Source organism: Capricornis sumatraensis, chromosome 3 (assembly GCF_032405125.1).
Source record: "Capricornis sumatraensis isolate serow.1 chromosome 3, serow.2, whole genome shotgun sequence".
NCBI classification, from domain to species: Eukaryota; Metazoa; Chordata; class Mammalia; order Artiodactyla; family Bovidae; genus Capricornis; species Capricornis sumatraensis.
The window spans coordinates 48,985,222-49,009,376 of NC_091071.1; the positions used below are offsets into that span (position 1 = coordinate 48,985,222).

Genomic DNA, 24,155 nt, shown 5'->3' on the forward strand with positions numbered 1-24,155 from the left:
GCCATTTACCTTCATTTACCACTCTACATTCAGGTCCTGTGCCTCAAAACCAGAAAAGCCTTGGATTCCTGTTCAAGATGGTGGAGTAGAAGGACACACTCCTCTCCTCCTGCTAGAGCACCAAAGTCACAGCTAGCTGTTGAACAACCATAGGAGGATGCTGGAACTCACCAGAAAGATACCTCACTTCCAAAGACAAAGAAGAAGCTGCAGCAAGAGGGTAGGAGGGGTGCAATCATGATAAAATCAAATTCTGTACCCACTGGGTGACCCACAAACTGGGGAACAATAATACTAAAGAAGTTCTCCCGCTGTTAAGAAGGTTCTGAGCCCCACATCAGTCTTCCCAGCCTGGAAATCTGACAGAGGGACTGGGAATCCCCAGGGAATCTGTGAAGATTTGATTATAGGACTTCCACAGGACTGAGGGAAACAGAGACTACAGTCTTGGAGGACACAAACAAAGTCTTGTGCAAACCAAGAGCCAGAGGAAAGGAGCAGTGACCCCACAGGAGACTGAACCAAAACTACCTGCTAGTGTTGGAGGGCCTCCTGTGGAGGCGTGTGTTGGCAGGGGCTCACCACAGGGTCCTCGCTCTGAAGTTCCCCCTTGGTGTAAGCCCTTTTGGAGGTCACCAGTAACCCTACCATAGTGCCCATAGACCCCAAGACTGGGTCACCTCAGGCCAAACAACTAACAGGGAGGGAACACAACCCCACCCATCAGCAGATAATTGGATTAAAGCTTTACTGAGCAAGCCCTGCCCATCAGAGCAAGACCCAGTTTTTCACATTGCCAGTCCCCTGAATCAGGAAGCTTACACAAGGCTCCTCCATCAGAGGGCAGACAGAAGAAGCAAGAAGAAGCACAATCCTGCAGCAGCTAGGAAAACCACATTACAGTTAATCAGGATGAAAAAGCAGATGAAGGGACAAGATAAAACCCCAGAAAGACAACTAAATGAAGTGGAGACAGGCAACCTTCCAGGAAAAGAATTCAGAATAATGATAGTGAAGATGATCCAGGATCTTGGGAAAAGAATGGAGATGATGGAAGAAATGTTTACCAAAGACTTACAAGAACTAAAGAACAAACAGAGATGAATAATACACTAGAAGCAGCCCAGAGCAGAATAACTAAGGCAGAAAAATGGAAAATAAATTACCTGGAGGATAGAATGGTGGAAATCACTTCCACAGAACATAGAAAAAATATTTTTTTTGAAAAATGAAGACAGCCTAACAAATCCCTGGGACAACATTAAATGCACCAACATTCCCATCATAGGGGGTCCCAGAAGAAGAAGAAGGAAAGGACCTGAGAAAATATTTGAAGAGATAATAACTGAAAACTTCCCTAACATGGGAAAGGAAATAGTCAGCCTAGTCCAGGATGCAAAGGGAGTCCCAATCAGGATAAACCCAAGGAGGAACACACAAGACACACAATAATCAAACAGACAAAAATTAAAGACAGAGATAAAACATTAAAAGCAACAAGATGACAAATAACATACAAGAGAACTCCCGTTAGAACTCCTGCTTGACCTCCCAAATTGTGTATAGTTATTTCATATTGTTAAGTTAATCATGTTCCCATTATGGCATTCAATTGTAATTATCTTTTTTTTTCCCCCTCTGGCTATTGATTGTGAAAACTGGTAAACATCTTTTACTATTAAAAAAACTAACAATGCCTTGTCAAAAAAAAGAAAACCTGCTTGCCATTGCTGATTTCTCAACAGAAACTCTACAAGCCAGAAGGGAATGGCATGATATATTTAAAGTGATGAAAGGGAAAAACCTACAACAAACAATACTCTACCCAGCAAGACTCCTTCAGATTTGATGGAGAAATCAAAAGCTTTCCAGACAAGCAGAAGTTAAGAGAATTTAGCACCACCAAACCAGCTTTACAACAAATGCCAAAGGAACTTCTCTAGTCAGGAAACACAAGAGAAGGAAAAGGCCTACTGAAAATAAACCCCAAACAATTAAAAAAATGGTAATAAGATCATACATACCAATAATTACCTTAAATGTGAATGGATTAAATGCACCAACCAAAAGACATAGCTTGGCTGAGCAAATGAAAACATGCATATATGCATTTCCACTTACCATGTCACTCTGCTTGACCTCCCAAATTGTGTATAGTTATTTCATATTGTTAAGTTAATCATGTTCCCATTTTGGCGTTCAACTGTAATTATCTTTTATTTTCTTGTCTGGCTATTGATTGTGAAAACTGGTAAACATCTTCTACTATTAAAAAAAAAACTAACAATGCCTTGTCAAAAAAAGAAAAACCTCTTGCCATTTCCTGCATCATGAATCTCTTTGGTTCTTCAGTTACTTCTCCTTTATCCTTACTCTGGGCCTCCAGTTCCATCAGGTTGTCAAGGCATGTTCACATATTTGAAAGTCACAACTTGAAGGTTCATATGTAGGGGATTTACTGTATAGCAAATATCTTGGGTGCTGCCAGAAGTGAAGGTGAGTGGCATGAGTAGACGTGGGCCCAGAGGGAAAGAAAGTCAGCACTGGAGATGGCCTTTAATGGTAGAGAGAGGGAACTGAGTCAAGCAGGGAACTCTGTGGGGCTTCCCCGGTGGCTCAGCGGTAAAGAATCTGCCTGCAGTGCAGGAGCCACAGAAGACCTGAGTTCGATCCCTGGATTGGGAAGTTCCCCTGGAGGAGGGCATGGCAACCCACTCCAGTAATCTTGCCTGGAGAATCCCATGGATAGAGGAGTCTTGTGGATTACAGTCCATTGGGTCACAAAGAGCTGGACACAATTGAAGTGACTTAGCATGCACACATGCAGCGAACTCTGCAGCTATAGTGGGCAGACACCAGTACTTAAAGGCTTCTAATGAGGACACAGAGGCCCGACTGGTGAAGTCACTTGCCAAGGCCACTCCAGGGAGCAGTGTGAAGGCCAGGGAGACAACAGTCTCAATTACTATGGTCCTTTCTGAATGGACCCTGTTCTCTAAGGAAGCTGGCATTCCTCCAGTTATTCCTCCAGTTATTACCTTCTGTCAGTTATGCAGTGATATTTGTGGATAATAGGATCCAGAAGAGCGTGCTGCTGGATCTCAACAAGGAAATCATGGAGGAACTGGGTGTGACTGTGGTGGGCGACATCATCGCTATCCTCAAGCACACCAAGGTGGTACACTGCTCGGACGTGTGCAAAGTTGCTACCAAGTTGGTGCCCTGCAGCCCCAGTCCCATCCCAGGTGAAATTCACTGAAGCACCTGTAGGAATCCTTTTCCATTACAGGTTATGAGCTATTGAGCATAGCCCCCTGTGCTATACAGCAGGTCCTTGTTGGTTGTCCACTCCGTGTACGGTGTTGTGTCTGTTTTAATCCCAAGCTCCCAGTTTACTGGGCCCCCTTTCCTCTTTGGTGGCCAGCGGTTTGTTTTCTGTGTCTATGGATATGTTTTTGTTTTGTGAATGGATTCATTTGTTATCTTTTTTTTTTTTTGGATTCCACATATAAGTGAAATCATGTTTGTCTTTGGCTTGCTTCATTTAATGTGATAATCTCTAGGTCCATCCATGTTGCTGAAAACAGAGTCTTATTTCTCAAAAAACAAAACAAGTATCTTAAGTACAGAAAAAGCTCTCTATCCAGAGCTGATTCTCACTTTTCCTAGTAGAGAAATTGGCAGAGTATGTTATGGTCATTGTTTGTGGACTATACTCATCTGTTAAACAGGTGAGTTTTTCAGGAGTTAAATTGTTTGTAATCAAAGTATTTTTGATTTTGCTGGACCTTGAGGGCATCATGCTAAGTGAAGTAAGTCAGACAGAGGAGGGTAAATGCCACATGATCTGAGTTATATGTGGAATCTGAAAAAACAAGCTCACAGAAACAGAACAGATGTGTGGTTGCCAAAGGTGGGGAGTCAGGAGTGGGGGAAATGGGTGAAGTTGAGCAAAAGGTACGAGCTTCCAGTTAGAAGTCCTGGGGATATAATGTACAGCTCTATGACCGGAGTTTAGAATATTGTATTATATATTTGAAAGTTGCTATGAGAGGGGGCTTCCCTGGTGGCTCAGATGGTAGACAATCTACCTGCAATGCAGGAGACCCTGTTCAGTCCCCACGCTGGGAAGATCCTCTGGAGAACGGCATGGCAACCCACTCCAGTATTCTTGCCTGGAGAATCCCATGGACAGAGGACCCTGGAGGGCTACATAGGGTCCACTGGGTCACAAAGAGTCAGACACAACTAAAGTGACTTACCACATACACAAGAGAGGAGACCTTAAAAGTTCTCTTCACTGGAAAAAAAAATTGTAACAATGTGAGGGGATGGATGTTAATTAAACTTACTGTGGTGGTCATTTTGCTATGTTGTACACCATTATGTTATACACCATCAGTCCGGTTCAATTAAGTCACTCAGTCTTGTGTGACTCTTTGTGACCCCATGGACTACAGCACACCAGGCCTCCCTGTCCATCACCAACTTCTGGAGCTTACTCAAACTCATTTCCATTGAGTTGGTGATGCCATAAACTAAATCAAAGTTTCATGTCAATTATATCTCAATAAAACTGGAGAAATACATGAAACTTACTTTTTTTTTTTACTTAAAGTAAAAATTAGATGCTTGAGTAAACAAACACAAAAGAGGTGACCATTTATCCTTCCTTTCCTTACGGAGCATTTAAGAACTGAACTTGCCTGCTTACTCAGGTCAGTGTACTTTAGCATGGACAGAGGTCTGCCAAACGCCCTCCCCTTCTCTGTGTGGACAGGCGAACTCAGTGTGTGCAGGCCTGCTGACCCCTGGACAGACTGTGTCAACCAACCTTGGCTGCGCTCAGGGCTCCTGAAAATGCCTTAGCAGGGTCCCAATGCTGCCTGGAGCCGGTCTGGGACAGAGTTCCTTTTTATTGCAAACTCACAGCTGGGGAAACCACACATCTCTTCATCTAGAATCTCACAGCTTTCAACATCTCTGTTTGCATTTCAGTATCACCTGACAGAGCTGACATGAAGTAGAAAAACCATATGCCTCTGTGAACTAGAAAAACCATATGCCTCTGTGAAGTAGAAGAACCATTATCAATGTGTCTTGTTCCTGGTGGGAAAAAATGAGCTAGTTTTAATAATAATAATAGCTTGCTTTTCTATCTATGACAAGATACAGAGGTCTCTGCCTTTAGCAGAGGCAGCTCTTGGTAAAAAATGTTCTTTTCAGCAGCTAGTCAGAACTCACCTTCTCCAGTAACTTACTCCTGCCAGTTATAAATTTTCAATAAGCAGGTGCTTTCCAAACATTTAATGACCTAGAAGCTAGGCCGATGACCTGGATGTTGTCAGGCAGTAACTCTAATTGCCAGATCATAGTGAGGTCCTGGGGAGACAGGAGTGATCAGAGGTTACTTATGGAAATATTTCAGTATTTTAGTAACTAGTATGGTCCCGGGGTATCTCAGCTGAATCTTTCCTTTCTATGTCTCTCTCACACACTCTTACCCACGGATGTCTTGTAACTCCCAGGTTTATTTGCATTTGAAATAGAGAAGGGGTGAAGGCAGACTGCCCTTGAGCCCAGGTGTTTGTGGCTAGATGTAGTGTTTTATATATCTCATTGAGACTTCACCACAACTCTTGGGGAATTTTTAAAAACACTCCAAGGCATGCCCTTATACTTTAATGCTCACTAATGCTCTTATAACCTTCTCCATATCTGATCATTCATCCTTTCAACATATTTTATTGAGCACCCACCAAATAGACTGGGATTCAAAAAGGCGAGCTAGATGAGAAGGTTCCGGCGCTCCTGGAGTCTACATTCTAGTGGGGAGAAACGGACAAGAAAAGCAGTGAAGCAGATTAGCTTGAGAAGAGTGCTAGATTAGATATGGTGCTTGGGGCTGGCCTCTTTAAAGAGTCGCAATTTGAGCTGCCAAGATAGTGAAATCTAAGGGGGAAAAAAGAGTTCCAGATAAGGAGGGAGAATGCAAAGTGGAAAGGCATGGGGTGGGGACAGGGGTGCGGGCGCAGAGAAAACAGACTGGAGCTTCAACAACTAGGGCGAGACTGGCAGGAGCCGAGGTGGCAGCAAGGGGCTGGGATTTTATACTCTGTACAGTGGGAAGCCGTTTGGAGGCTTCCAGTGAGGGGGACATAAGCTCTGGTCTGTGTCTGAAACGGGTCCTTCTGGCTGCAGTATAGACAGTGGATTGGAGTTGGGTGGAAGAAGAAACTGAGATGAGAAAGGAGAGAAGGGAGAACACTTAGGAGGCAACCACTATAATCCAAGCAAACATGGCCTGGACTAGAGCAGAGGTCAAGCGGAGCCGAGTATACTTCAGTCATTGTGGGTTACATATGATCATCATCCCGGATTCTTTGTCTTGTTTCTTAATCCTTTAAAAAGGTAAATCTCTTCTCAGCTAGATACAGGCACACTCTGCCTATATCTGGACTAGAATGACAGCAGTGGAGAGGAAATGTGGTCAGGTTTACAATTTGTTTTGAACATCCCATGAAAGCATTTCATTTCACCAAAGAAGAAACTGAAACTCAGAAAAATCAATATTATGTAAGCAGTAAATCACAAAGATAAGATGTAAATTCCAGAAGCTATTTGAATCCAGGACTATGTGACCCAGGGGATTTCTGATGATAGAAAATATTCATGACACAAATGGGATGAGGCTAGAATAGGAGCATTGTGTATGTCCAAAGGGTAAACCCTGGGCTGGGGGTTGAATTTGCCAAGTGCCCCTTAAATTCTCTAACAGGCATTAGAGGAAAAAGCAGAGGCAGTGCAGGCCAACATCAGTTCACCATGTGGCAGAACCAGGACTCTGACCCAGGCCTATTGACCTGGGATCCAGTGTTCTTGCTTTATAAGCCAAACCTGTAGTTGCGTATACAGTATTCTAAATGCAAATTTTTATTTTCCCTAAACACTAGAGCTGAGTATTCAAAGAAATTATGTGTATTATCTTCTTTGGTCTTTAATTCAGGCACATAGTTTGTTCTGTTTCTGATTTGTTGTTACTGTGAAATTGGCCTCTCGGAAAAATCTTGGGATTTCCCTGGCATTCCAGTGATTAAGACTCCACGCTCCCAATGCAGGGGGCATGCATTCGATTCCTGGCCAGGGAACTAAGATCCCACGTGCCATACAACATTACCTAGAGCTCTGCATTATCTAGAGGGATCTCTTGGAATAACCTACTTTAATCCAGTGGGAGGTGATATATAGAGCTGTATTTAGATGTTTAAAAACCTTACAAGGATGGCAATTGCAGCATTAGTGCAGCAGTAAGTGCCACCAGTGTGTGGCATCAGATACCCCTCGTCCAAGGTAAGGAGCAGTGGCTCCACTTTGCTGGAGCAGCCGTGAAGAGACACCCCAAGTCCAAGGTAAGAGAAACCCAAGTAAGACGGTAGGTGTTGCAAGAGGGCATCAGAGGGCAGACACCCTGAAACCATACTCACAGAAAACTAGTCAATCTAATCACACCAGGACCACAGCCTTGCCTAACTCAATGAAACTAAGCCATGCCTGTGGGGCCACCCAACACAGGCGGGTCATGGTGGAGAGGTGGTCCACTGGAGAAGGGAATGGCAAACCACTTCAGTATTCTTGCCTTGAGAACCCCATGAACAGTATGAAAAGGCAAAATGATAGGATACTGAAAGAGGGACTCCCCAGGTCAGTAGGTGCCCAATATGCTACTGGAGATTAGTGGAGAAATAACTCCAGAAAGAATGAAGGGATGGAGCCAAAGCAAAAACAATACCCAGTTGTGGATGTGACTGGTGACAGAAGCAAGGTCTGATGCTATAAAGAGCAATATTGCATAGGAACCTGGAATGTCAGGTCCATGAATCAAGGCAAATTGGAAGTGGTCAAACAAGAGATGGCAAGAGTGAACGTCGACATTCTAGGAATCATCGAACTCAAATGGACTGGAGTGGGGGAATTTAACTCAGATGACCATTATATCTACTACTGCGGGCAGGAATCCCTCAGAAGAAATGGAGTAGCCATCATGGTTAACAAAAGAGTCTGAAATGCAGTACTGGGATGCAATCTCAAAAACAACAGAATGATCTCTGTTCGTTTCCAAGGCAAACCATTCAATATCACAGTAATCCAAGTCTATGCCCCAACCAGTAACACTGAAGAAGCTGAAGTTGAACAGTTCTATGAAGACTTACAAGACCTTTTAGAACTAGTACCCAAAAAAGATGTCCTTTTCGTTATAGGGGACTGGAATGCAAAAGTGGGAAGTCAAGAAAAACCTGGAGTAACAGGCAAATTTGGCCTTGGAATACAGAATGAAGCAGGGCAAAGATAATAGAGTTTTGCCAAGAAAATGCACTGGTCATAGCAAACACCCTCTTCCAACAACGCAGGAGAAGACTCTACACATGGACATCACCAGATGGTCAACATCGAAATCAGATTGATTATATTCTTTGCAGCCAAAGATGGAGAAGCTCTATACTGTCAGCAAAAACAAGACCGGGACCTGATTGTGGCTCAGATCATGAACTCCTTATTGCCAAATTCAGACTGAAATTGAAGAAAGTAGGGAAAACCACTAGACCATTCAGGTATGACCTAAATCAAATCCCTTATGATTATACAGTGGAAGTGAGAAATAGATTTAAGGGACTAGATCTGATAGAGTGCCTGATGAACTATGGACAGATGTTCGTGACATTGTACAGGAGACAGGGATCAAGACCATCCCCATGGAAAAGAAATGCAAACAAGCAAAATGGCTGTTTGGGGAGGCCTTACAAATAGCTGTGAAAAGAAGAGAAGCAAAAGCAATGGAGAAAAGGAAAGATATAAGCATCTGAATGCAGAGTTCCAAAGAATAGCAAGGAGAGATAAGAAAGCCTTTCTTAGCTACCAATGCAAAGAAATAGAGGAAAACAACAGAATGGGAAAGACTAGAGATTTCTTCAAGAAAATTAGAGATACCAAGGGAACATTTCATGCAAAGATGGGCTTGATAAAGGACAGAAATGGTCTGGACCTAACAGAAGCAGAAGATATTAAGAAGAGGTGGCAAGAATACACAGAAGAACTGTACAAAAAAGATTTTCACAACCAAGATAATCACGATGGTGTGATCACTCACCTAGAGCCAGACATCCTGGAATGTGAAGTCAAGTGGGCCTTAGGAAGCATCACTATGAACAAAGCTCGTGGAGGTGATGGAATTCCAGTAGAGCTATTTCAAATTCTGAAAGATGATGCTGTGAAAGTGCTGCACTCAATATGCCAGCAAATTTGGAAAACTCAGCAGTGGCCACAGGACTGGAAAAGGTCAGTTTTCATTCCAACCCCAAAGAAAGGCAATGCCAAAGAATACTCAAACTAGCCCTATTGCACTCATCTCACACGCTAGTAAAGTAATGCTCAACATTCTCCAAGCCAGGCTTCAGCAATATGTGAACCGTGAACTTCCAGATGTTCAAGCTGGTTTTAGAAAAGGCAGAGGAACCAGAGATCAAATTGCCAACATCCTCTGGATCGTGGAAAAAGCAAGAGAGTTCCAGAAAAACATCTACTTCTGCTTTATTGACTATGCCAAAGCCTTTGACTGTGTGGATCACAATAAACAGTAGAAAATTCTCAGAGACATGGGAATACCAGACCACCTGACCTGCCTCTTAAGAAATCTATATGCAGGTCAGGAACCAACAGTTAGAACTGGACATGGAACAACCGACTGGTTCCAAAGAGGAAAAGGAGTACGTCAAGGCTGTATATTGTAACCCTGCTTATTTAACTTATGCGCAGAGTACATCATGAGAAACGCTGGGCTGGAAGAAGCACAAGCTCGAATCAAGATTGCCGGGGGAAATATCAGTAACCTCAGATATGCAGATGACACCACCCTTATGGTAGAAAGTGAAGAAGAACTAAAAAGCCTCTTGATGAAAGTGACAGAGAGTGAAAAAGTTGGCTTAAAGCTCAACATTCAGAAAATGAAGATCATGGCATCCGGTCCCATCACTTCATGGGAAATAGATGGGGAAACAATCAAACAGTGTCAGATTATTCTTTTGGGGCTCCAAAATCACTGCAGATGGTGACTGCAGCCATGAAATTAAAAGACACTTACTCCTTGGAAGACCAACCTAGAGATTATATTGAAAAGCAGAGACATTACTTTGCCAACAAATGTCCATCTAGTCAAGGCTATGGTTTTTCCTGTGGTCATGTATGGATGTGAGAGTTGGACTGTGAAGAAGGCTGAGCACTGAAGAATTGATGCGTTTTAACTGTGGTGTTGGAGAAGACTCTTGAGAGTCCCTTGGACTGCAAGGAGATCCCTCCAGTCCATTCTGAAGGAGATCAGCCCTGGGATTTCTTTGGAAGGAATGATGCTGAGCCTGAAGCTCCAGTACTTTGGCCACCTCATGAAAAGCATTGACTCATTGGAAAAGACTCTGATGCTGGGAGGGATTGGGGGCAGGAGGAGAAGGGGATGACCGAGGATGAGATGGCTGGATGGCATCACTGACTCAATGGACGTGAGTCTGAGTAAACTCCGGGAGTTGGTGATGGACAGGGAGGCCTGGCGTGCTTCGATTCATGGGGTTGCAAAGAGTCGGACACAACTGAGCGACTGAACTCAACTAAAGTGCCATCAGTGTAGGATTCATAAAACAAATAATCATTCTAACAGAAAACAGAAAACTGAGAAGCTGAGACTAAGAAAAGTGCCAAGACATGTTGCCACAAAAGGAGCAAGATAAGAAACATTGTATCACATCCTTCTTGTTAGGAAAAAATGTCTTTATATACTCTTTCCATTTATTATATAGTATATAGGAGGGAAGGGAACAGAGTACAGCCTTTAAAAGAAGGACACAGCTGATACAACAAAAACTGGTTAGAGCCAACTAGAGGGCACTTCCTTGGTGGTCCAGTGACTGAGAATCTGACTTGTAACACAGGGGACACCAGCTCGATCCCCGGTTGGGAACTGAGGTCCCACATGCTGCAGCACAACGAAGCCTGCACGCCACAAGTAGACAGCCTGCATGCTGCGACCACAGCAGTGCGCACGCTGCGGCTGCAGAGTTTGCTCCTTAAAGAAATGGCCCACAGGACACAGCAAAGTTTCTTCGTGCTACAACTAAGACCAGATGCAGCCAAAAGAAAAAAAAATTAAAAACAAAAAAACAACTGGGCCCAAGATGGTGGAAGACTTGACTTCCAGTGGACATGGAGCCTCATTGTCCGCTCATTGGAATACATCAGATAAACGACACACCCGCAGAGCTCCCCCATGAGCTCTGGGGTCATAAAGGCCAAATGTGGGTGGTGGCACAATTCCTGGAAATCCTCGCCCCTTCTTCCAAATAACTGGAATGATCCTCCCACTTGTTAGCCTGTGAAATTACCCAGCCCATAAAGCTAACTGCCCCAGATTCCGGGACTGCTCTTGCCGTGGGAGGTGGACCACGCTCTGGGAGTGTTTCTCCCAGGGCCTCTCACCTGGGTCTGAGGTGGCCCACACCCTGTCCATGGCACGTATATCTCCCTAAAGAAACCTGCTACCCCACTTAGTTCTCAGGACAAAGCCCTCTTGCCTCTGCTTGTATCCTCCACAAGGGTCCTATATTAACATCTACTTATCACTTAGCCTCTTGCTGAGTGCCTCCGGTGCTTAGATGTAAAGAATCTGAGCTTCCTGAGACCAGGTGTGCTGTTTCAGCTGGGAGACTGTGGGTTTAAGTTCAGTCTGAAGTGTGACTGGGCTCAGAACCCCAGTCTCAGGTATGCAGCTTCATCTTTGAAGGACACATAAGAGACTGGTAAGAGTGGCTGCCTTTGGAGAGGTGACTGAATGAGAAAGCAATTCTCTTTTCCCTCTTTTCCCCTCTTGTAACTTGGATTTTGTGCCATTTGAATGTATTACCTATTCCCTCCAATTTATAAGGAGCAATTGTTCAATATTTCCTTAAAGAATGTTTCAAATGCACACAAAAATAGAAGAGCTTTATGAGCTCTCATTTACCTGTCACCTAGCCCATTCCTGTCATCTGGCTCTTACTTCCCTCCCATCCGTTTTATAAACTGAGCCTTTACGGAAGCAGAGATGCAGCTCTACAAGCAACGCAAAGCCTGCTGTTGTTCAGTCGCTCAGTCGTGCCCGACTCCCTGTGACCACATGGACTGCAATGCGCCGCTTCCTTTGTCCTCCACTGTCTCCTGAGTTTGCTTAAATCCATGTCCGTAGAGTCGGTGATGCTATCTAACCATCTCATCCCCTGCCTCCCCCTGCTCCTTTTGCCTTCAATATTTCCCAGCATCGGGGTCTTTTCCAATAGTTGGCTCTTTGCATCAGGTGGCCATAGTATTGGAGTTTCATCTTCAGCATCAGTCCTTCCAATGAACACCCAGGACTGATCTCCTTCAGAATGGACTGGCTGGATCTCCTTGCAGTCCAAGGGACTCTCAAGAGTCTTCTCCAACACCACAGTTCAGAAGCATCAATTCTTTGGTGCTCAGCTTTCTTTATGGTCCAGCTCTTACATCCTTCCGAAGAGTGTCTTTTAATTTCATGGTTGCAATCATGGTCTGTAGTGATTCAAATCCTACCTATTCCTTTTTTTATTTCCTACCTATCCATTTAATCAATCTCCAAACCTCCACTGTGAAGAAATGAAAGTGTTAGTCATTCAGTTGTGTCTGACTCTTTGAGACTCCATGAACTGTAGACCACCAGGCTCCTCTGACCTCAAAAGTTGGACATGACTTAGCACCTAACCAATAACAGCAAGCTTATATATATATATATATATTTTTTTTTAGCTATTTGTCTTGATAGCGTTAACTACAAATTGGCACGTGCCAAGGGCATTTGCCATCTGCCCCTGTGGAGCCTGAACCCTGTACTGCAGAAGCTGTTGACCTTCGACAAGCCCTGAGGGAAGTTGAGTGTGGAGGATGAGGCACTCCGTGCTCCAAGGATACTGCTGGAATAGGTCTTTAAATAGATATTTTTAGGAACTGATTTCATGATCCCAATCTCTGCATCTCCTTGTATCCAAAAAGCACTAAATCCCTTCATGGTGACATCAGCTCCTTGTGACTAGCGGAAAACCTTTTGTAAAACAAGCGCCTGATTACGCTGAACTCCCCCTTCACCAACATCATATCCTTTGACCTTCCCCACTGCCTCTTTGGCACGGTTTCTCAGAGCTGTCTGAGGGGCTGTCTCCCAGGCTGCAGTCCTCATTTTGCCCCAAATAAAACTTAACTCACGCTCTCACGCTGTGTCCCTTTTTTCTTAGTTGACGGCGTTCCATGCTTCCTTTCTCCTTCTTTCAGATTTACTCACTATTGTTATTATTTTGTAATTTTTATCCTTGTGCTATTTTGGAATTCATACATTCTACTATTTTTCCCACTGAAGTGGCTGCTCCGACTGCAGACCACAGGCCCTGAGCGCATGGGCCTCCGGTAGTTACGGCCCTGGGCTCCAGAGCACTGCCTCGGTGTTTGTGGTTTATGGGCACAGTTGCTCCGAGGCACGGGGGATCTTCCAAGACCAAGGATCGAGCCTGTGTCCCCTGCATTAGCAGGTGGATTCTTTACCACTGAAGCCACCAGGGAAGCCTGGGAAACATTGGTGTTTTTTTTGCCAGTGAATATCTCATTTCTGCCTACATGTACGTTTATCAATATTTGCTGAACATTCCTTCTGAGATCATGCGCCCTTTAATTGCCTGTTTGAGAAATCATCTTTATTTTTACTGTTATTTGAGTACACGTTGAAGTATATGACTCTATACTGATCTTCTTTTGAAGATTATTAACATTAAGGTGTTATTTCAGTTCCTTTCATTTTTACTGTTGGTGGTTGTTCTTTTGGGGGTGAAAACAGTTCTTTTTCATCTTTCCCTTTGTTTTCCTTGCATCTCAATATAGTTGTATGTGAATTTTTAATTTCTCCGCATGCCATGGTTTTCATCCTGTTTCTTAAAGCTAAGAATTCATAGATTTTATCAAATCTAAGAAATATTTGGCTGTAATCACTTTAATGTTTTCTCTCCTCCATTCTCTTCACTTTGTCCTTGGAATAAAATTAGAAGGTTATCAGATATCATCTTGTTTCATATTATTTAACCTTTTTATTTATCTATCTATTTCTTTTTTAATTTGTTTATCTTTTTGTTTGTTTTTTTTTTTATGTTAACCTCCCTAATTGAGTATTCCATTTCTTTGTATAGCTGGGTTGGGAAAATATGTCAGCTCTAACTTCCATTTCTATGTTGTTTTTCACCTATCTCTAACCTTTGATAGCTCATTAAATGAATTTTTAGTTTTAATTTCTGTATTTTTTATTTCTAATATTTCCAATAGTTTCCTTTAATAATCTGCCAGGACATGTTTGATAATCTGTAATTCCGTGACCATGCTTTTGGTTTTATACTTACTTTTAAAAAGATTTTAAATATACCTGTGATTCCGACAACTCTAGAATCTTCAGCCCTTGATAGAAGAAAGAAGGTAAATTTTTAGGTATTTAAAAATGCATGGGCTCTGTCTTCTGGTATCTAGATCTTAATCATTTCCAGTCCTCATTTCTTTCTTTTAATTACTTTTGTATCATAAAGTAGAATGAAATTACAAGTGTACCTTTTGCAGAGTGTGTGTTTACTCATATTTGAGCATACCAAACAAATTATTTGCTCTTGACATCATAAACAGTCTGGTTATAACCTTTAATAAGCTTCATTCTGTGTCAGTACTTATCTCAGATGGGCACACTGCTGACCTAAAACATAGTTAGACTCTTCTTATTAAGGTAGAAGAGGGGATGGAGGAGGGAGTGAGCCACTGGTGTAACGTCTGCCGCCGTGCTATTGAGTTGTCATTTTCTGTATGTGTGAGAATTCCTCAAAAGTGCAGTATACATGAAACAAACATGTCACTGCTGAGATTTTCAAAGTATCTTCGAAACATACTTTTAGAAAATGTTTTAATTGAAGTATTATAAACATACTGAAAAATCTTTCATAACATTGATTAGCTCAATGAATTTCCACAAACTATGTAATCACCTCCTAGATTAAAAAATAAAGACAAAACCCAAAATACACGACTCGAACCCAGCACGCCAAAGTTCCTTCAGACCTCTTTCACATTATGCACCAGGGGGTCACCATTGTCAACTACTTGCAAATAAAGGAAATAGTAATTCCTTTTGTGTCAACTTCATTTGCTCTACATTTTGTGAAAGTCGCTCGTATAACTGTATATTTTAAGGATCCTTCTTCCCTATGAAACTATAGCATACAGTTGCTGAAATACGCTGAGACTGGTTCACACATTCTACTGTTAGGAGGGTTTGGGTAGTTTATACCTTGGGGAAATTTAAGAATAATGCTGCTATGTACCTTTCTGTAAATGTCTTCTGGGAACATGTGTGTGCAGTTCTGCTCTATTCTTTATTCCTCTGCCAGAAGAACCACTGGGACACAGCGATGCCTATGTTCTTCCTCGGATACTGACCGAGAGTTTCTCCAAATGGAATGAGTGTACATCTAACCTTCACACTGGCTGTGGAAGAGCATCTGGTTGGTTTGGTTGCTGCCCAGCCTCACCCACAATTGGTATTTTCTGGAAATGTCATATCAGCCATTCTGGGAATGCACAAAAAGCACATTGAAATTTCAGGTGCTTCCAGTCAGTTTGCAGATTCTGAGAGTTTGCAGGCAAGAAGGGCAACCTGGTCAACCTCTGCCACTGCTGGGGCTGTTCCTTAGCATCTCGTCCAAAATAAAGAACTGGGGAGATGGTTTAGTGCTACTTGATATCACTGTCACCACAAGCCCTGCTGCTGCTGCTGCTGCTAAGTTGCTTCAGTCGTGTCCAACTCTGTGCGACCCCATAGACGGCAGCCCACCAGGCTCCCCTGCCCCTGGGATTCTCCAGGCAAGAACACTGGAGAGGGGTGCCATTTCCTTCTCCAATGCATGGAAGTGAAAAGTGAAAGTGAAGTCGCTCAGTCGTGTCCAACTCTTTGCGACCCCATGGACTGCAGCCTACCAGGCTTGTCCATCCATGGGATTTTCCAGGCGAGAGTACTGGAGTGGGGTGCCAGTGCCTTCTCCGCACCACAAGCCCTAGAAATGCACAAATAGTGGGAGATACAAAACATGAGGACAAATAAGCGCTCAGAGGAACACTGTCGTCCAACACCCTTTTTGGAATTCCCTCATATAGCTAAGTAAAAGCAGTGAGTGAGCAGGCCCATCAGTGTCCTGAAAGTTCATCTACATCGTCTGAGTTCCCCCAGAGGACCAGTGAGCAGAGCAGGTAGAGGGGGGCCATCTAATGCCAAGTTAAGATTGCCTTTGTCTGAGGCAGAAATGTTGCTTTCTTGACATTTTTCTTAATCAGCCTAGCTCAGATCTGCTCTGATCATGCACATCATAGAGTTTATTTACAGTTTCCTTGGAGGACTGGAAGGGTAGTCTCTTGCCCACTTTCCTTCTTTCTTTTTATCGAAGTATAGTTGATTTACAGTGTTGTTTGTGTTAATTTCTGCTGTACAGCAAAGTGACTTAGTCATACACATATATATGCTTTTCCGTTTTGGTTTATACCAGGAGATTGGAAATAGCGCTCTGGGCTCTACTCTAGGACTTTGTTTATTCATTCTAAATGTAACAGTTTGCATCTACTGACCCCAAAGTCCCTCTTCCCTTTTGTCAACTCTTCCCGCCATCTTTTGTCAACTGTTTCTGACTTAAGAGGCACTAAAATATGGGAGTATCAGGCTGTAAACTGTTGGTAGGGGACCTTTCTCCAGCAGCGATTTTTCCTCTTCAATTAAGACTTTTGAAATTGGCGACAAGGACAGACTTGAGACACATCCTCCAGGAAACATTTATGTCTTTTGGTATTTGTAGGTGTCTGCTATTCTTGCTTATAGGTTTTCTTGTCTTGACCACTGTTTCTCATCTGATTCTCTAAAGTCAGACGGAGAGCAAACTATCTGTGCGAACACAGCGTGACCTGATCCTCATGGTGCTTTCATTTCTGTAACTGCAGGTGGCCTCAAGAGAAAGCAAAAAGCAAACAAACAAACTGCACATATTCTGGGTCAGTTACTTGCTGGGGGAAAAAATCCAGATGATAAGAAAGGTGGGTTTTTCCTTCTGGCTTTTCTCTAGAGAACAGCCCTATTCCAACTTTCTGGTGGAAGTGAGGATTGAGAGGAGGCAAAAGAAAATGATTTTCTGGGTAAAGAACTATGGCTGCGCTTCTGTAAGCTGCTGGATTCCCTTTAGAGAGAACAGGTTTGTCACGGGGTCTGGGACACATCTTCACGTCGCTTTGTGTGGTGTGTCTTTCCCCTGGATTACATCTCCCTTCCATAGCAAAACTGCAAGTGTCAACTTTTTCAGTAAAAATTCTGTCACCTGGGACTTCCCTGCGTGGTCCAGTGGTTGGGAATCTGCCTTATAATGCAGGGGATGTGGGTTTGATCCCAGGTCAGGGAACTAGGATCCCACACGCCGTGGAGCAACTAAGCCCGACAGCCACAACTGGGGAATCCGTGCCACCACAGTGAAAGATCCCACACCACACAACAGGGATCCTGTGTGTGGCAGCTAAGACCCTACACAGCCAAATAAATAAATACATGAATATGTAAAGTATTTTTTTTTAAATCCTGTTACCATTACCTCGTGGGTATGGGTGCGTCCTCTTTCCACCCTAGTTAGGTGTCTTGCAATCCCATTATGACTGTAACCACTGAGAGTTACTATCAGACCCCAAAGCTAAGAATAAATTCTTCACAGGACTGTCCTTTCTTCAGACACCCAGTCACAATTCAGTGGTCCCCAGACTACTGGTACTTCCAAAAGACTGGAGATAAATTTAGGGGTCCCCATGACCCCCTCAAGTTTGATACTCTACTATTAATGATTCACAGGACTCAGGAAAGGGCTATACTTATTATTGAAGTTTTATTTTATTATTTACTATTATATATTTAATACATAGGATGAGGTCTGTGAGAGGATCCTGGAAGCATAGCTTCCATCGTCTCTCCCTGTGGGGTCAGAGTACATCACCCTCCAGCACATTCATGTATTCACCAAACAAAACCTCCACTGAGCTTTAGTGTCTCTAATTTTTACTGGGGTTTCACTATGTAGGCATAGTTGACTAAAGCATTGCCCAGATGGTTGAAGTTGATCTCTGTCTGCCCTCCCCTCTCCAAGTCTTTGATCATGGCAAAAGATCATAGGATCTATGATCATACGATCATACCTGTCTGAGAACTGACATTTGCATGGCACCCCACTCCAGTCCTCTTGCCTGGAAAATCCCATGGACGGAGGAGCCTGGTGGGCTGCAGTCCATGGGGTCGCTAAGAGTCGGACATGACTGAGCGACTTCACTTTCACTTTTCACTTTCATGCATTGGAGAAGGAAATGGCAACCCACTCCAGTGTTCTTGCCTGGAGAATCCCAGGGATGGGGGAGCCTGGTGGGCTGCTCTCTACGCGGTCGCATAGAGTCGGACATGACTGAAGCGACTTAGCAGCAGCAGCATAGCATTTATATAACAAATAAGGCAAGAGTACGAGCATGAATTGCCGGCGACGGAATGAAACACCAACACTGCAGAGTGGTTTAAATCTTTATATTTTTAAGACTTGCTTCTTACAGCGGCTTTATTTTATATCCCTTGCACAACAACCTACAGGGCAAGCTGCCAAGCACTATGATTCCGAGACTATACAGTGCACAGGCGCAGGGCAAAATAACCTTTACCTTGACTTATTTACTGCAGCTAAGACTTTGTTTTGGGGAACTTCCTTATCAACTTAGAATCCGTTTTGTCCCAGGGTCTGTTCCTTTTGACGAATCAGAGAAACATCCTTGTGTGCAAGAAATGTTCTTTTCCCACGGGAACAAACAGGATTCTTAGCTGAACATCTCGTTTGCAAGAATGTTCAGCTCAGGTTGAGAGTCTCGTTTGCAAGCACTTCTCAACCTTCCTTAAACCTAGTTCCCTACACTGGGCAGAACATCTCGTTTGCAAGAATGTTCAGCCCTGGTTGAGAGTCTTGTTTGCAAGCACTTCTCAACCTTCCTTAAACCTTGTTCCCTACAATGAATATAACATCTGGAGGAGCAAGTGTGGGGCACAGGTTTTTTGGCTCCAGTGTACTTCCTAATACAGGTGTCTATCAATACCATAATTATAATTTTACTAATAATACCAGTGTTAGACCATATTGCAAAATGGCAGATATAACCTGAAAAATAAAAGTCAAGAGATACTGACACATTATGAAAGTTCCTTTCAGTCGTTCATAATTAGTTCAGCCCATCATCGTGGTGTATATCCAAGACGTCCCCACGGGCCAGGGTCACACAACCGTGCAGACTTGCATTTGAGATTGTCAGGTTCCAAGAAAAGGAGCTGTCTCAGCTATATATGCTTCACTCTTTCTGGCATCTGGAATAACTGAACTAAGGGCTTTTTTTTGAAGAATACAAGATTTATTCCATTGCCTAATCCATGTATTCATTCCTTTACGCTCAGTATTACTTCCCCTTCTCCCCTCTGATACAGAACTAATGTGCTATTTCTACACTGGACAATACAGGTGCATTTACTGTGAACCCCATTTTGACCAGAGGAAGTGAAAGCACAGCTCACTCAATCAGGTCCTTAAGGATTTTGGCATAAAATATAAAGGTATAGTTACAATTTCTTATCTAGAAACCATGTCTGATCCTGACAATTGTAGTTGCAACCCAATCCTGGAACTACTGGGTCAGTAGGAAAAAAAATTTAGGTGATGGGGGAACAAAGAAACATATATAGACATACCATCATCTTTCCCCAGTGGGAAGAAGTGCATAGACAGGGACTTCCTGTGTGGTCCAGTGGTTAAGCATCTGCCTTCCAGTGCTGGGGACAGGAGTTCGATCCCTGGTCTGGGAACTAAGATCCCACATGCTGCAGGGCAACTAAGCCCACACACTACAACTACAGAGCCCTCAACTCTAAAGCCCATGAACCACAACTAGAGAAAGCCCGTGCATGGCAATGAAGACCCAGTGCAGCCAAAACAATCAAAGAAACTTGGTAGTCATATCAGCATCCTCTCCCACAACCTCTTCCCAGATCCGTCAGAAAAGCAGGAGGATCTATCTAGTGGGGACACATCCTCAGCACCAGCCACGGTGAGTGTGAGCAAACACTTGTAAAGGTGAATAAGCAAGCCTGTCATAACTATCTCCCTGTGTTTTGGGGCTTCCAAGTTGAAGCTAGTGGTAAAGAACTCACCTGCCAGTGCAGAATACATAAGAGATGCAGGTTTGATTCCTGGGTAGGGAAGATCCTTTGAATGAGGGCACAACAACCCACTCTGGTGTCCTTGCCTGGAGAACTCCATGGACAGAGGATCCTGCCAGGTTACAGTCCATAGGGTCACAGAGTTGGACATGACTAAAGCAACTTAGCACTCATGCATGCCCCTTGTTTTAGAGAAATTAATGATCTAATTGCCTATCCCAATTCTCTATCAGATCACTATTCTGAGAATGAGTGTGTGTTCCTTGGTCTAAAAAAATCTAACTGGGTGTTCTAAATTGATCCAGAACCTTCTGTTCTCGTTCTTTTGTTGTACACTGAGCATCTTCCTTTACCAGCTGGTGCTTGTAGTCTGGTCCAAAGTCAGGGTCTATTCCCATCAGGATGCAAGGAGAGCCCCCTGGGACTCTGACATTGGTCCCATACCAGCTTTCCCCCTGGGGAATCTGCTCTGTGGCCGTCTGCAGTTTCCATCACTGCTGTTGGCTGACAGAACAGTTCTTATTGGCATTTCGTGTCTCAAAGGATGCGAGAAGAAAGCATGTAGCTTCATCCACTTCTGTTTTATTGCAGTCCATGGGCCAAGATGGCCACCTCAAGCAAGCACACTGATATATCTGCTCGTCTATTCCAATCAACCCTTAAGAAAAGGGTTTTTCTGATGGCATTGAGACACCCGCCTTTAAAACACTCTTCAAATTTCCATAGTGATTTCCATAAAGCTACATCCTGTTCGGGTATCCTTCTTTTTTAAAGATGTATATTTTAAAAATATCTATTTATTTATTTGCCTGCGCTGGGTCTTTGTTGCAGCATGCAGGATCTTTTTAGTTGCCGCATGCAAACTCTTAGCTGCAGCATGTGGGATCTAGTTCCCTGACCAGGGATCGAACCTGGGCCCCCTGCATTGGGAGTGCAGAGTCTAAGCCACTGGGCCACCAGGGAAGTCCATGAGCATCCTTCTGATAGGACTGTTTTACCAGTTCTCTCATGCCTGACTATATTGGCCTGGCTCTAGGTCACATCCCATTAGTAAAAAACAGGGGCAAACACCATTCAGTTTAGCCTGCTGAGCTAATTTATTTTTACTTTCTTTGATCAACATGACAGTCTTCCAAACAGAACACACTCTGTTGACCTTAGAACTGCCATCCAAAAGCTAAGCAGCTCTGTGGTGGTCAATCAAGAGCTGTTTATAGGGCGCTGTCCAAGTGGCAGTGGATTCAGGCAGCCCCTCATGTGGTTCTCAAGTCAGTCCTAAAGGAAAAGATCGTACTTGCTCACAAGTGTGCTAACTCTTTACATTCCCCTTGCAGCATCTGGGCATTGCCCTTCATATTATAGTGTCTCTCTGTGATCTCCCAAGATGTTATGGATAGTTCGAGTTTCAACTATTTTATATCAGTTGTAAGGCCGAGTCAATAAATATCTGATTCAGGTTATACCTCCTCCTCAAATGGAAATTCTTTAGTCCAAGATGCCAGGAATTGTTGCAGGGGTATGGGTGGGGGCCCAGAGGACTTTCCCATAATCCCCAGTCTGCACTCTATACAGCTTTCTTTATGGTCCAACTCTCACATGTGTACATGATTACTGGAAAAACCATAGCTTCGACTATACTTAACATGGTTGGCAAAGTGAGTCTCTTCTTTTTAATATGCTGTCTAGGTTTGTCATAGCTTTTCTTTCAAGGAGCGCCTTTTAATTTCACGGTGGCAGTCACCATCTGCAGTGATTTTGTGTGTTAGTTGCTCATTTGTGTCCAACTCTTTGCAACCCCATGGACTGTAGCCCACCAGCTCCTCTGTTTATAGGATTTTCCAGGCAAGAACACTGGAGTCAGTTGCCATGCCCTTCTTCAGGGGATCTTCCTGACTCAGGGATCAAAGCCAGGTCTCCTTCACTGCAGGCAGATTCTTTACCATCTGAGCCACCAGGGAAGCCCTGCTGTGATTTTGGAGCCTGAGAAAATAGAATTTGTCACTGTTTCCATTGTTTCCCCAGCTATTTGCCATGAAGTGATGGGACTGGATGCCATTATCTTAGTTTTTTGAATGCTGAATTTTAAGCCACCTTTTTCACTCCCCTTTCCCCTTGCTCAAGAGGCTCTTTAGTTCCTCTTCACTTTCTTCCATGAGAGTGGTGTCACCTGCATATCTGAGGTTGTTGATATTTCTCCTGGCCATCTTGATTCCAGCTTGTGATTCATCCAGCCTGGTATTTCACATGATGTACTCTGCATATAAGTTAAATAAGCAGGGTGACAATATACAGCCTTGATGTACTCTTTTCCCAATTTTGAACACATCCTTTGTTCCATGTCCTGTTCTAACTCTTGCTTCTTCACCTGCATACAGGCTTCTTAGGAGACAGGTAAGGTGGTCTGGTACACCCATCTCTTTAAGAATTCTCATTAGCATTTCCAATTAATACTGCTTGAAGGGTAGCTTTCTGTGCCTTTGTTTTATCCTAGCAGGGAGGGGAAACATTCTCTAGTCAGACATGATAACTATCCCCATAATACATTCAAATGAAGCAGACACAGCCACCTCACACTGAGCCTGAATAAACGTTTCAAATTTTACCCCAAAATTTCACCTTAATTCTACCAACTCTTGTATTTTTACATTTTTCAATTTAATTGTAGGCTCCATTAGGATTTTCCCAACAGATTTTAGTAGCTCAGAGTTTATAAGGTTCCCTTATCAAGGAGTCTGAGAAACTTCTCCACTCCCTCATCATTTCAAAACTCAGGAGCATGAGGCTTTATGTCCCAGCAAAGGGTTGAGCTGAGATACCCTGGCTCTTTTGCCAATCTTTATTTCAATAAATCTGCTGACAATTGCCCCAGTTGATTCCAGGTTAATCAACTGGAATCTTTGGAAACTAGAATCAACTGTAATCTGTGCCCTCTGGTTTTTAAAATTCCTCTAAAACTGGGTTAAGTAGAGTGGACAGGCTTTTGGGGGGGGTTGCTGAGGAGGTCCTAGGGGTCCACTATCCTTCGGTAGGGCTCCATGGAGACCTTTGTTTCAGTGCCACTAATGTCTGCTTTATTCAGCCCATTCCGTTCAAGCCATGTCGGGGTTTCCATTCTGCTGGGATGAGTCCCTTTATACTCCTTTCTGCTTGTTAATTAATCTATTTTTAAAAATTTACTTATTTGTTTGGCTGCTCCTGGTCTTAGTTGAGGCACCCAGGATCTTCAATCTTCATTGTGAAATGTGGAATCTAGCTCACTGACCAGGGATTGAACTTGGGTCCCCTACATTGGGAGCTCTGAGTCTTAGCCACTGGGCCACCTGGGAAATCTCTAATTAATCTGTTTTTAATTCACATCCTTAAGACCCATAAGGTGAGACTGAGAGAGGAAAATCCAATAAGCTGGGACTTCCCTGGTCATGCAGTGGCTATGATTCCATGTTCCCAATGCAGGGGGCCTGGTTCAATCCCTAGCCAGGTAACTAGATTCCAAATGCCACAACGAAACATCCAGCGAGCCACACCTGAGACTCAGCCCAGCCAAATAAATAAATCAATATTTTAAAAATCCAGGAAGTCACTTGGGGGCCTTTGTTTGCTTTTACAGCTGTAAGTCTATATGAGGAGCCCATGCAAAAGGGGCCCTCTAATCACAGCACTTGCCACGCCCTAGGTAATGCATACTCTGTGCATTGAAACTGTGACCATCATAAAGCTAGTCCAGCAAGCAGGGGATATCAGATGCTTCATCTGAGATGGACCACTAGGCATTCATAGGCAGAGTCCGATAGTC

The 24,155-nt window shown here is 43.4% G+C and overlaps 1 non-coding gene across 1 annotated transcript; it reads right to left on the reverse strand.

Moving 5' to 3' along the window:
• Positions 1 to 21,252: 21,252 nt before the first annotated feature.
• On the reverse strand, positions 21,253 to 21,325 carry TRNAG-CCC (transfer RNA glycine (anticodon CCC)). Its single transcript has one exon. It is a non-coding gene; the product is annotated as a tRNA-Gly (tRNA).
• Positions 21,326 to 24,155: the final 2,830 nt, after the last annotated feature.